This window comes from Nipponia nippon, unplaced genomic scaffold, assembly GCF_047370975.1.
Source record: "Nipponia nippon isolate SJK-2023a ecotype South Korea unplaced genomic scaffold, ASM4737097v1 scaffold_9, whole genome shotgun sequence".
NCBI lineage: Eukaryota > Metazoa > Chordata > Aves > Pelecaniformes > Threskiornithidae > Nipponia > Nipponia nippon.
In genome coordinates this window covers 48,221,493-48,234,849 of record NW_028262413.1, presented here as the reverse complement: position 1 = coordinate 48,234,849, position 13,357 = coordinate 48,221,493, and positions in this window count along the sequence as shown.

Below are 13,357 nucleotides of genomic sequence, written 5' to 3'. Positions count from 1 at the left end.
TCCACAAAGCAAGGCGGCCGCTTCATTTTCATGCGCACGAACCTGCTGATGAGCAAACCAGGCTGAACGCAAGAAGCAGATGGAGCGATGGCAGGACGTTGCCACAGCACATTAATATTTTTTGATGAAATTAGCACCCTGTTTTGGGGAGCTATTGGTGCTTCAGTGGGGAATCACTAACTGGGAGGGTGACATAAGCCTCCAGCACATGATGGAGACTGGGCATTGAAATGACCTTCTGCTCCAGATGTCCGCAACTGTCAGAGAAAACAGATGCCTCCCTTTTTTGTGTGGAAAAAAGGAGAAACAAAACAGTTGGACAATAAATGACTCATGAAAGCTCTCCTTTATTAACAAAAGCAGGAGAATAGCAGGTATCTGGTTTCATGAAACCATGTTTGCAGCTGTTTGTGTCCCGGGAAAAGGCCCAGGGAAACTTCGCTGGCTGTACATGAGCCCCGAGCAGGACTACGTCAGGGTTTGGAGAGCAATTTTGGTGTCATTATATGATATTATTTTAAACCAGTATGCAGACTGAAGCTCTCTGCTCTTTATTAGCCTGCTCTGGGTGTGCCTGGGCCTCGGGTCTGCTCAGTGACAAATAGCAGCCTATTATTAATGTCATTATTATTATATATGCATTTCTATAGAGCCCATCACACAGGCTCTCAATTATGCTTTGTGCTTATGTAGCACCTTTCATTTCAGGTCTCATGCTGCTTTACAAACATTAAACCAATGTTGGAATTTTTGCCAAAGGCAAAAAAAAAAAAAAAGTTAAGGGAGGGTGGGAGTGGAAGAGGAAATCCCAGCGCTGATGCCTCCAGTCCCTGCCTGCCACAAAGACAGCGATTGTACGCAGGAAAATACGCAAAGTGCTTTAATTTGGGGGTTCTCCAGTGGTTTTAATAAACACATTTGCTGGGGTGAAGCGAAGGCATGTGGCAGAGGGGAGGATTTGGTCTGCAAGGAGCGGCTGGCTGGGCGGACTGATGGGTGTTGGGGCCGGACCCCTCTTTCCTCCCATTACACTCCCGTTGTATTGTGCACCATCGCCTTTAACGATCAGAGCAATTAAACTCTCCTGCTCCCAGCCCAGAGTGTTTTCTCTCTGCACCATCACAGGGGAAACTTTCGGTGCCTGCTGCAGGTTTTTAACCTGCCTAAAGATGAAAACACCGAGTGCTCCTGCGGGGTTTATCCCCGGTGACCCATCGTACCAAGGTATCGGCAGGAGCCCCCGCTGCTCCGCTGTCCTGCCCCTCTATCCGGCGTGCGGGGGGCACACGAGAGGGATGCTGTGTCCCTCCTTGTTATTCAGGTCAAAGCACCGTGCCATGTTCAAACAATAACATTTCATAATTAGTTACAATTAGCCTGCTGTGGTTTGGAAGCCTCAGCAAGGGTTTTATCAACAAGAGCCTGCTGGCAGCGCTCCACCGAGAGAGATCGTGTGGCCTTCACCTTGCCTTGCCTGGGTGCCTGGCTTCCCCCCACCCGCTCCCCTTGCCCACAAATCCCCCTCCATCGCCCTGCCCTCCCAGGGCATTGCTCTGGGACAGCCTGGGGTTGCTCTTCACCTCCTGGTCCCGGCCAGCTCAGCTCTTTCTGCACCCATAGTGTTGGCTGGTGGGTACCACCCTTCACCTACAGCGCTTCAAGCCGACATCTGGCAGAGCCGTCACCTCTGGATACTGGTGCCTTCCCTGTTTCTGAGCTTAATTCACCCCTAGAAGAGCAATCGACTCCTGTCATTAACTACCAGGGTTTTTTCCCATCATCACACATGTCCCTGCCAGCATGCCCTCACCCACCCGCGCCGGCTGCCTTTGCTCTTTGGCCACGCAAGGGCTGGCTCCTATGGGAAACCCCCGAGAGATCTGGGCCAGCGTCGCATCCTAAATAAGCAGCAATAATGCAGATTGCCTCGCAGGGGCATTTAAAGGCTTAGAAAGCTCATGGCTGCCTGCGCAGTCTTATAGCGTAGTCCAGGGCAAATGGGGACTGATGTCCCCAAACTGGAGGGGGCAGGAGGGGCAGAGGCACATGTGGACATGGCTGTGCACCGCAGCTTGGGTTCATGGTAATGGTCCTTCCCCACCCATCTTCTGTGTCCCAACTATGAAACCCAAGGCCATTCCCTTCCACTTTTCCACCAGGCTGGCTGAACAGGGGTAGCCCAATGTCCCCTCCATCACAAGCAGGCACTCACCGCGCTCCCTGGTCTGTGGAGCAGGGTGTCATTCCGAGTACCGAGTCCATCGGGATATCGTACATCATCGCTTGGGAGTTTGCTGCAAATGGCGTGAGGCAAACAGCATGCAAGTCTGCTCACGGAGGCCAGGAAGAGCATTAGGAAAAGAGTTTTATGCTTATCTCCTTAATCCACAGAAACCTTTGAGAGATGCTGTGTAACGATAACCCAGCTCCTCCCGCGCCAAGCCTCCGGTCGGTGAGAAGGCGGTGGTGGCACATACGTCCCCGTCTCCCCTGGGAGAGAAAGAGCATCTCAGCTGCCTGCAGCAGGTCGCCCCGCACGGGCCGTGCGTGGGGAGGTGACTCCACATGGCAGCGACTTCGTGTGCTCCGACACCAGCAGCTGCCATCGGGAGAGCTGGTGTGGGTTTTCCAGGCAGAGAGAATGAAGGTTTCAACATATTTAAAAGTCAAAAGAGAAATGAAACTTTTTGACCAGCTGTCTCTAGAAAAAGACAAAAATATTTAATGCTGGCTTTATAGTTCGTGGACATTTCTCAGTGAACTAGTTTGGATGTGGGACAGGGAAGAGCTCCGAGCAGCAAAATCACTCATGGGCTGGAAAAAGCGTCCCGTAGCCAATATTTCCCTACAGGGCATTTTTGAAGATTTTCATATATATTAAAGCAGAAAAATAAATTTTAATGGAGAGCTCAGTTTGTTTTTTTCTGGGCATCTCTGAGATATAATTTCTAAGATTAAAGAACAAATGAGCATACTTCACACACGGCATTGACAGCACCATCCCCTTCCCGCTGCAGCGGGCACCGTACCTCTCTTTTCTGGTTCTAACCTCAGTGCAGGCGTCAGTCTGGGCGAATCCATCAGACGTGAGCGGGGCTGGGGCTGCAGGATCAGGCCCTACCTGGGCTGCTTGGAGCCCGTCCCGGCACAGCCACGAGCTCGCTGGCTGGTGCGTGTCAGGGCACGGCAGGGAGCAGAGGGGAAATCTTGGTCCGGCTTTCTCAGTTAAGGAGTTTCACAACCGACTTCAGGAGGGCCGGGGTTTTGCCGCAAAGGTGGTGGGACAGCAGCTGGCATTCATCTCCAGAGCTTTGGCCGGGAGCTAATTAGCAGCCGCGCTGTTGTGCAACCCTCTGAAAAGAGCATGTTTGGGCAACACCGATGCACCTCGCCTGCTGAATGCAACCTGGACACGGAGCCGGAGCAAAGCTATTCCTGCTGGATGCGACGGGCTGGGGGAGGATGGCAGGAGGGCTGCAGCTCCCGCAGGGTCTTCCAGCCGCTCTCGAGGCGAGCTGTCGCCTCTTGTCCTCCTGTGCAAGCTGTGTCCTGGCCAAATTGCAAAGCTCGGGGAAGAAATCAATGGGTGGCTTTCTGCCCAAGGCCTCCCCTCTGCCCGCGCAGGCACAAAGAAACCCGCTTTGCTCTCACAGCTGCCCGACGTCCTGCCCGCTCCCGCCTGCTGCGTTTTCTCGTGATTGATGGATGCTCAGCAGCTCCTAACCCAGAGCATCCAGGTTAATTGCTCAAAAGTAAACCACCTTTAACGTTCTTCAGGAAATACATTCTAGACGGTACGAAACGAGATGCGATGCTCTGATTCATCTTGGTGTCTAGCAAAATATCGCAGCAGTAAACTGATAAAGAAAATTGGGTCCAACGCAGCTAATTTTCAACCTGCAAATTAGAGCAGTCTGAATATAAACTATAACAAAGTTCTCATTAGCACATCTGGGGCTCAGGTCAGGGGTCCCAGGTGAGTATTTCTTCCAGGCCCATCCACGGGAGCCTCTGACCTGTGTTTCAATGCACCACGTGTGACCATCGACACGTGCCACATCCTCAGGCGCTGCTTCTCACTCCTCCACGGGACCCTGGTGCCAGCCAGGACCTGCAGCACGGGGGCACAGGGCATTGCCTCTGCTTCCAAGGCAGCTGAAGCCCAGCCCGAGCATCCCTCCATCCACCATACGCACGGAGCTGGAGCCAGCCCAGACATCCCCCATGGAGCCAAACCCCGGCAGCGGGGGCCGCAGGGTGGGCTCGGCGGCCGTCGAAGCAATTCCCATCTCTCAGTTGCGCAGCTTGGGCTGAATTTCTAGGCCAGGAGCTACGCCGTTACATGCAACTCCTTGCACCTGACATTAAACAAAAAAGGAGAGAGTACATTTCAGGTCCCCAAAGCCCCAAATCTTGCAACTCTCTGAGCACTTAATGTGTTAATCAGCTGCCAGGGGCTGCCCGGGCAGGCAGCGACACGGTGCCACTGCCATCTGCTGCCGCACACCGCGCCGGCAGCCCCCGCGCTGGCTGGGGCTTCTCCGGAGCTTTGTCTCCTTGAGACTTTGTGAGTCTTGAATCCCTACGCGTGCACTTCTGCCGTGCACGGCACACAGGCGTGGCTGCGCGTGGCGGCTCTCCACGTACGTGCTGGCACGTCTCTCGCCCAGACTAACACCCACCGGCAGGAGGGCTGTGTCGAAGGCAGGGGTGCTCAGGGCTCGCGTGGGCTGAGCGCATGGGCCCACGGAGGAAGGCGGGCGGCTGCAGGTCCGGCACGCATGGGGCTGAGAGCTCAGCTTGAACCCACGCAATTCCTGCAGAGGGAAGAGGACGGGGTCAGAAAAGCGAACGCCCCGAGGCCATTTCAACACAGCGCTCACTAAAGGTGCTGCAACAGCGGTGAGCCGGGACGTGGCACTTGCACCCTCGCACCTCTGCTGAAAGGCAGCGCGGGGGCTCATCCCACCGCGGGACAGTCACGGTCCGTTCGGATCTCTCAAGTTTACAGCACAATGTACTCTGGGATTTAAACTTTGTTTCATGAGCTCATTAAGAAATACGACAAACAAACCCAACATACAGGGGCTCAGTCCCCTTTCGCCCATACTAGTCTATTACGTGAATTCACTTATTCACCATTCAAGTCATAAGGTTTCATAACTTATAACCTGTAACTCTTAATGGCGTGTGCCTATGAGCAAAAAAACAAAAAAAAAAGGATGAGTTCCCTAGCCGAGGGCGAGTGCCCATCCTGCCTCCTCCGGCATGGCACGGTGTCCCCTGTATCACACCGGCATGAAAGCCTCCGCAGTCCAGCTGCTGCTGGATTTGCTTCCAAAGCTTGTAGGGTAAGCTGACCTTTTATACCTTCCAGCTTGCAGGTTTGGTCTGTAGCATTTCTAGAAGTTACCAGATCCTTAGGGAACTGCCAGGCAGAAGCTGCTGGCTGCCAGAGACAGCAATCTGCAGGTGACCGTGGTGCCTCACGTCCCGTCAGCTCCATCTGGCCGCCCGTCCTGCCTCCCTGGTGCTCTGGCTTTGACCTAACGGGGCTGCTCCCAGCGCACGTCAGGCCTTGGCATGGGCTGGGTTAGCCAAAATCTGAGCGGGAACGGAGGGAACAGCCACAGGGGCTGGGGGCAGGAGCACTGGGAGCTGCTCACGAACCCAAACTGGGGCGAAGGAGCTCAGCCCGAGCGGGCACGAGGGTTGCCAACACCGCTCACACCCATTTACACGCGTCGGGGAGCATCGTCCCCATCACCCACGGTGTGATCTCCTCTCTGCGCCGGGCAGCAAGCCTCTGTTCTGCTTCAGTTGTCTTCCCCTGCAAAAAGCGTTCTCTAACTACCGTTATCTAATATTTAGCAGCGCGCCGCACTAAACAAAGCGTTAGAGATGTGACTACACATCGCGTGTATTGTTACTCCATGTGTTCAAAATGAAAAGGCTGTTAGCTGGGTAAAATATTGTTCTCTGCATCTTTTAGGTATTTTCTGCTCTCAATCAGAGCCCAATTAGGTTCCTTTTCTGGGGAAAACGACACTTTGAGGGAGTGGAGCCGGAGCTCCTTACCTGCAAAGAGAAGCTTTTAGAATAATTGTCACGTATCACAAGGATGTGTTTGGTTACCCAAAAGGAAAACCGTGCCGATCGTTACCTGCCCCACTTATTCTCCTTCCACAACATGATAAATTAAAGATGAACCGTGCCGTTACACTCCGCCTCCCAACCAGCACCAGCGAGAGAACCCACCTGGGTAGGAGGGCTGGTGTCACTTTTTGGGGACCCCTTACTGGGAACTGGGGACCGGCATGGAGGCGTCCCCATCCCCGCGCACGGCACGGTCCCCGCTTGGGTCCCGGCTCCCCGCCGCAGGCTGGATCCGGCCTCTGGCCCACGGACCCGCTCACGCCTGGGTGTTGATGCTGGCCCGGCTCCTGTTTCTTTCGGCTGCAGATGAAAAGCATCTCCTGGTTTTATGGAAGAGACTTGGGCCAATTTTTGGCTGGCCATCCCAGCCTGGCAGTCGCTCCAGAAAAACATTTGGCCTCTATTGTTCCTTTTTGTTTTAAGCAGGAATTCAGATTTAGCCTGGAGTCCTCACAGTATTTTTTCTTTTTCTTTTTTTTTTTTTGGTGTTGTTTTCGAGTCAGGTGTTTTCCACCCCGATAACATCGCCCTGTTTGCTCCAAGATCACCTGCACAAACACGCTCTCAGCCCAAGGGGCAAGGTTCAAGAGTTGAAATCTGCCCCGCTGTGTGCCTGCGTGTGAGCCTCAGCCAAGCCCCGTTTTGGTCCCTTCTAATTATCCCTCGCCATATTAACAGATAATAGCTGTACATTTAAGCAAATTATCTCAAATAAAAAGGGGACAATAATTACACTGTTTGTTTTTGCTCCTTTCATTGCTGGAATTATTCTCTGTTTGCCCAGAGTTAAATATTAGTGAGAACCTTTCTGCACTAATGTCTGCTCAGTTGCCTTTTACTGTTTAAAACCAGCAAGAGTCAGTAAAAGTTTGGGCAAATATTAGATTTGGCAGAGTTTGCTGTTTGTATCAGGAAACCGATTGGTGTTATTGATTGACAGATGTGACCAAATGTTTAGAAAGTCTGTCCTCTATTGGATTCTGCTAGGTGTTTCAGCAAACAGCCCTAATACAAGGCAAACAGAGTTATTGGAAGAAGTACCAGGCTGTGTTAGCACAGTAAACTGAGGGCTATGCAAACAGCTTAAAAGAATCTGGCCACCTTCATATAACCTTTGATGTAGGTATTGATCCTTCTGAAGGTGGCAAAAAGTTTGAACAGGGAGCAGATTGAGTGGGATCAGATATATATAAACACCGCCAGAATGTAAATGTTATCTTTAAGCTACACTGTCGGTTTGGTAATGGATGTCTGTTTGGAATTTGTCTTCTTCCAAATCTCTAAATCCATGCAGCAATAAAAATTAATAATACCTTTTAGATAGACTGCTTCCTAAGTCTCTCTCTCCTCCGCTGCTAAGTGCAGCATCGGGCATCTTTAATTCTTCTAAGCCGAGGACCGGGGCTTGCAGCGAGCAGGAGCTGTGGCCTCGAGAGCTGCTGGCCCGGGGATGCGCTAACGGGGTGGCACGTGGCTGTGCGAACGGGGTGGCACAGGGATGCCCTAATGGGGTGGCACAGGGATGGGCTAACGGGGTGGCACAGGGACGGGCTAACGGGGTGGCACGTGGGTGTGCGAACGGGGTGGCACAACCTGGGGCAAAGCCCACCTCTCCGAGGTTTTTGCACGCCTGCCGGTACAGCAGCGCTCTCCGGGGCAAGGCAGGGCTGCGCCTTCTCGCAGGGCACATGGAGCCTGCAGAGGAAACTGCCTCACAAAAGGCATTTGAAGGCGGATTTGTCATGCGGCAAAGGGCAGACAGGGTCACCCCTCATCAGCACCAGCGAGGGCACGAGAGGCAGCACCACCCCAGCACCCGCTTGCTGCCGGCTGCCCGTGGCGTTTCCCAGCCGGGACACGCAGCCGGGTTGTGCTGCCTTACGGACACCCCTGCGGCATCCTTCCACCTCTCCATGGTATTTGCCAAAGTGCCTGAAACAGCCACCCAGACCACGGCCCGAGCTCCCGCGGCTCCCGGAGGCTGGGCACTGGTTTGGAACGGCCGCCCGCGGGGCAGCCCTGGCTCCAGCGTTGCATGCCGCGCTCTGCAGCGCAGGCTGCACGAAATCCACATTCAATTTGCATGTGCAATTACCCTGGTGCGGTATGCGGAGCGGTTTTGCATGCACAAGTGACCATTCATGCATCCAAATACCATCTGCGGTGACAATTACCACAAGCACACATGTAATCAAGGTAATTACGCACACAAATTGGGCATGTGATTGCATGGGCATTTCTATGATTTTTTTTTTTTTTTTAAGTTAGGTCTCTAAAAACTAAAATAGATTCTAAGTTATGTTTTAAATTATCTGCCCATCTGGCTATACTTGCAAATAACGACTGTTTATAGTGAGAGATATTAAACAGACGCTGTTGATAGATGGGTTAATCATTGCAAGAGAAGGAAAGGGATTGTTTTATGCCTGTGTATTGACCCACGATACATAGTAACTAATGACAGGCTTGAATACAAACAGGTAACAACCAGCTTTTTGTTTTAGAAATACCTTCTAACAAAAATGACAGTGTACACATTATAAGAACGTATCTGATGAATCATTACTGCAGTACAGTGTAGCGATGGACTTAAATAAAGCCCCGATTAATTATTAAACCCGCGTAGCGTACATTTCCAATTGCACAAAGCCCGGGAAGAGCTGGCGGAGCTCACGGCCTGCCAAGCCCTCGCCTTTCGGGTGGGTTTCTGTGCTCGGGGCTTTGCCCACCCTCTGCTCCCAGGAGCTCTGCCCCTCGCCGTGCACTGCCGTGGGTCACATCCAGCTCCCCGAATCCACTGGGAAACGTTCGCATTCGCTTAGGAGGTGTCTGTTCTTTGCTGGCCAAGCAGAAGAATAGAGCATGCAGTGCAATCAAAAAAGCCATTAGCACTGCCGACTCTTAAGAAAAATTAACATTATTCTTTAATGCCAGGCCCTACTTAGGTAGCACTCAGCCACGCAGTGGGCTGCTCCAGTCACACCAGCTTATGAAACCAACCATAAAGCAAAATGTCTCTGGAAGGAAACCCGATAATGCATCTCCCCCACTATCTCCATCAGCAGTAGGAGCTAAGAACAAGATGATTTGCTATTAAAGCATCAGTAAGGTATTTTGGCGTGTGTTAAACCTCTTGCTGGGCTACCCAGGCCAGCCCCTGCGCTGATGCTCCTGCAGCCACGGGCAGAGCGAGCTCTGCATTGGGAGCCTGATGCCTGGAGAAGAGCTCTCATCACCTGGGATCTAAACCGTTCAAGCTTTATTCCTCTCAGGAAATCACTTTCTGGGAGTTTCAAACCAAAGGTGATAAAAGTTTTGAGCCAAACTGCTCAAAATATGTGAGCATTTTGCAAAACTGGCAGCTGGGAGGAGAAACATGGAGCAATGGCCAGGAGCACACGTTCCTGAGAGCCACATCACGGGGACACCTCCTTCCCAATGTCCCCAGCAAAACCCTACAGCAAGCAGAAGAGTTTTGTCAGCACGAAACGGCCAGGAGAGGTTCGGGATGTGTCATTCCCCATGGAAAGGGGCTCAGCAGGGCATGGACACCACAAACGAGCAAAGGAAAAATGAGGACCCACCAAACTCCAGCTCCAGCCATGGAAAAGGTCTAGTGGGACTCACCATGCAAGCGTGGTCTTCCTTGCTCCCGCCGTGTCCCGTCGCATGGGGTGAGCTCCCAGGGCTGCCTGTGCTTTGGCTGATGTCGAAGGATGCGGGCGCTGGGAGCCGTCCCTCGGGCACTGAGGAAGGACCGTGCAGGCAGGGCAGCAGAGAGGAAAAGAAGGGAAATGTCCATGATTTGGAGCAAGAGCGAGCCGGGGACCCCCCGGGAGGCAGGTCAGGGGGCTTGGGCTACCTGCCAGGGCAGGGTGTGTTTTAATAGAAGCCTGCTGGGTTTTTAAACACACTCACCTTAGGGGAGATGCCAGGTAAAGTGCAGCACCCGTTGCTGCTGGGAGAGACGAGGGAAGGCAGGAGGGAAGGAAAGATGCAGCAGAAAGACACTGCAGCAGCAGCCGGTAGCAATGCAGGAGCAAAGGTGGCCCTAGCATTTCTGTTATAAATGCAGTTTCCATGGGTTTAGTGTATAACTAAGGCAGACAGAAAAAGAATGTGTGCTGCACCGGCTGATGCTCTAATGTTTCCTAATCTAGAGCAATTTTAAATCTCTCTGGCCATTTCTGGAGCCGCCATACAGCAATAAAAATAAATAGAGGTAAAATTATTTAAATGCTTACTTGGAGCATTAAAGCCTCCAGAAAGTTCAGGCCACTTCCAGTGCTGCTGTCACGTGGCAATGTCACCCTTGGCTCTGTGCCACCTGTCTGTACCCCCTGGCCGGTGAGACGGTTGTGCTGCTCCCGTCCTGCCCCCATGTCCCCTCTGCAGATGGAGAAGGCCAAGGGCAGCATTGTCGGCAGGACCTGGGAAGGTTGCTGGCCTCGCTGGCCGTTCCCGAGCCACACGGATGGCCACGCTCGTCTGTCTGGTGCCTTCCTGGACAGCCAGAGCTGCTGGAGTATGACCAGTCCTGCTGCAAAACCCAGGCGTGCACAGCGCTGCAGCCAATGCATGTGCTGAAATTGGGTTATTACCTGCAAATGGTGAATTGTGGTAAGCTCTTCCACACGGTTACCCGATTTACATATGTGATTTTGGTAATTGTGCATGCAGATTAGCCAGCCAATTGCGCATGTATTTTGCTAGCAGGGTTTGCATGGCTAATTCCCAGTGAATTTGAGGCAAGGGCAGTCCCAGGTGCCTGTGCCCGGTGCCATGGACGGTGCTGCGGCCCCACGCCCTCCTCTGCTCCTGCCCTGGCCCAGCCCAACCTCCGGGCTCTCACCAGAAGCCCTCTCTTTTGGAGACACCAAAAGGGCAGAAAGAAGAAAAAACTTATCCAGGTGCCAAAGCTGGCGTCAGACGCAGCCTGACGAGCATCGTCTTTGTGCCCGGGGATGGCGCGTTACCATCAGCACACACAGCATCCGCAAGTCACAAAACAGATGAGATGCTTCATTCCGAAGCTTCATTTTTTTTTAACAAAGCCCAGAATGAATAGAAAATGGCAGGAACGGCAGGAACCTATTTACCCTGAGAGAAATTGGAAAAGAAAACAAAATGGCAGAAAATTAATTCAATCCGCTATATAGTCTGCAATTGCTGCTTATAGCCGCCTTCCAAAAGATAGCTGGTAATTATCCTGTTTTATCATATAACAACAACTTATTACTGGAATAATGAGGGGAAAATAAGCAGCAGGAACATGCTGCTGGTTCCACGCCACGCTGCACTGAGTCGGCGTTGTGCCGCATTGTCAGGTTGAACCTACCGCACTCCACTTAATAGAACAATAATTTATTAATGCGTGCGCTTTGTGTTCTCAAAATATCATACGTACATTGATTAACTCCTGTCTCATCTTGTCTGGCAACTAAATAAGTCTTTTAAATCTTGATTTTGCAGGTAAGTAGAGAGAGAGCAGGAGGGAAGCAACCTTCTGGTGCAGCGAAAGCCACCGCGGAGCCCAGTCCTTCAGAATACGGGGGCGAAACACCGCAGGTTTTACCAGCAGTAGAAGGGGGGTTTAAAGCCATTCACGACGTTATCCAGCCACGCATATTTTTGATGTGAAAGCTGGCTCCCAACGTCACACCAGAAGCAGACAGAGGTGGACATCACCCCAAAATCACAGGGGTTTTTGGGGGAGAAAACTGGAGATCAGCAGGCGGACTGAGACACAAGAGCGGTTTCAGTGTTTCCCACATAAGGCTCTAACCGTGGATTGCTTTCTTCCAGCAACACTCCTCGTTTGACAGCCTAATTCTCCCAGAGCCATAAATAAAGCCACAGGGGACAACTAAGTTAGGTTTTTACAGCGTAAGCTCCAAATTGCACATGCTAGCAACTTCTATTAGTTTAGTCTTAAAGTGCGACGTTCCAGCAAGGCTTGGAGCGCAGGTAGCACTTATCACCTCGAGGGGGGAAAAGAGAAGCTAAATTTATCTTTCTGTCTTTATTCACCTTCTCAACGCTTTCATTTTTAGCATCGCTGATTGATGCAGTATGGGCCCCTCCGGCTGCAAGGTGACGTGAAATCCCTCCCGAAAAATATTTCCCTTCAAAAGCAGCCGCTCCGTTTCACCGGAGGGACCCGCCATCATCCTCGCACACAGAACCTGCGCTCTCTTGCCAGGAATATAACCCCCTTTATATTTTCTCTTGTTAAAAAAAAAAAAAAATAAAGCAACATCTGATTAGTTCCTGCTCATCCAAATTGCCACACGGGGATGCTTTAGAAGGGGTTGGGGACCACCTTCATTTTGCTGTCATGCCAGATGTGGCAAACTTGGGCACAACCACAAAATTAAGACCGTTTTGGACTTTCCCACTTTAGGTAATTTATCGCACACTCTCCGTTGGGTTATAAAATCAGGAAATTGTCTGAGCGAGCAGGAGGCCACGGAGCCACGCTTGCCCGGAGCGATGCGGGGGGTTTTCCTCCCCTGCCCCCCCAGAGCACGCAGTCGGACGGAGGGGACCCCGCGGCGGCTGCCCTGTAGCGCCGCTGGCTCAAACAAACCCGCGTTCCCCCCTTCCACCCCACAGCTGGGTTTCAAGCAGCGGTATTTCCCAACATTTATCACGTATTTCTCCGGGATACCGGGGTTCGCTAGGATGCTTGCAATGGACGGTAAGTGTTGGGAAATACCAGGTTTTCTTTTTTTCCAAGACAGCCCCTACGTACGCATTAGGGGGGAAGAGCAGCTCGTGAGGCACAAGGTCAAGTCTCCAGTTCAGTACAGGGATGACGGGCACAGGATTGGAGAGCAGGAACACTGCAGCTGGCCCGGGCAAGATAAAAGCCATGACTTTGGCCCAAATTTACCATGAACTGCTGCTTCTGGGCTTCCCCATGCAGCCGTGGAAGGCTCAGGACTAAACGCTTACTCTGGGTCGAAGCTGGGCTGGAGAGTCTCAGCCCAAGAAGTTTTGAGGAAGGATGCTCAGAGAGGTCCCTGCCTTGACGCCAGGGTGGGATGCGGCCAGGGGCAGCGCAGGGGACTCCGATTACTGTTGGGTGACCAAAACCACGCAGCGATGCGTCAAGAGCCGATGCGCCCGGCGCTGCCGGTGGCAGCTGAAGCCCAGCAGTCCCTTACCTGCAATACACAGGGGTGATTCCCGGTGCTGA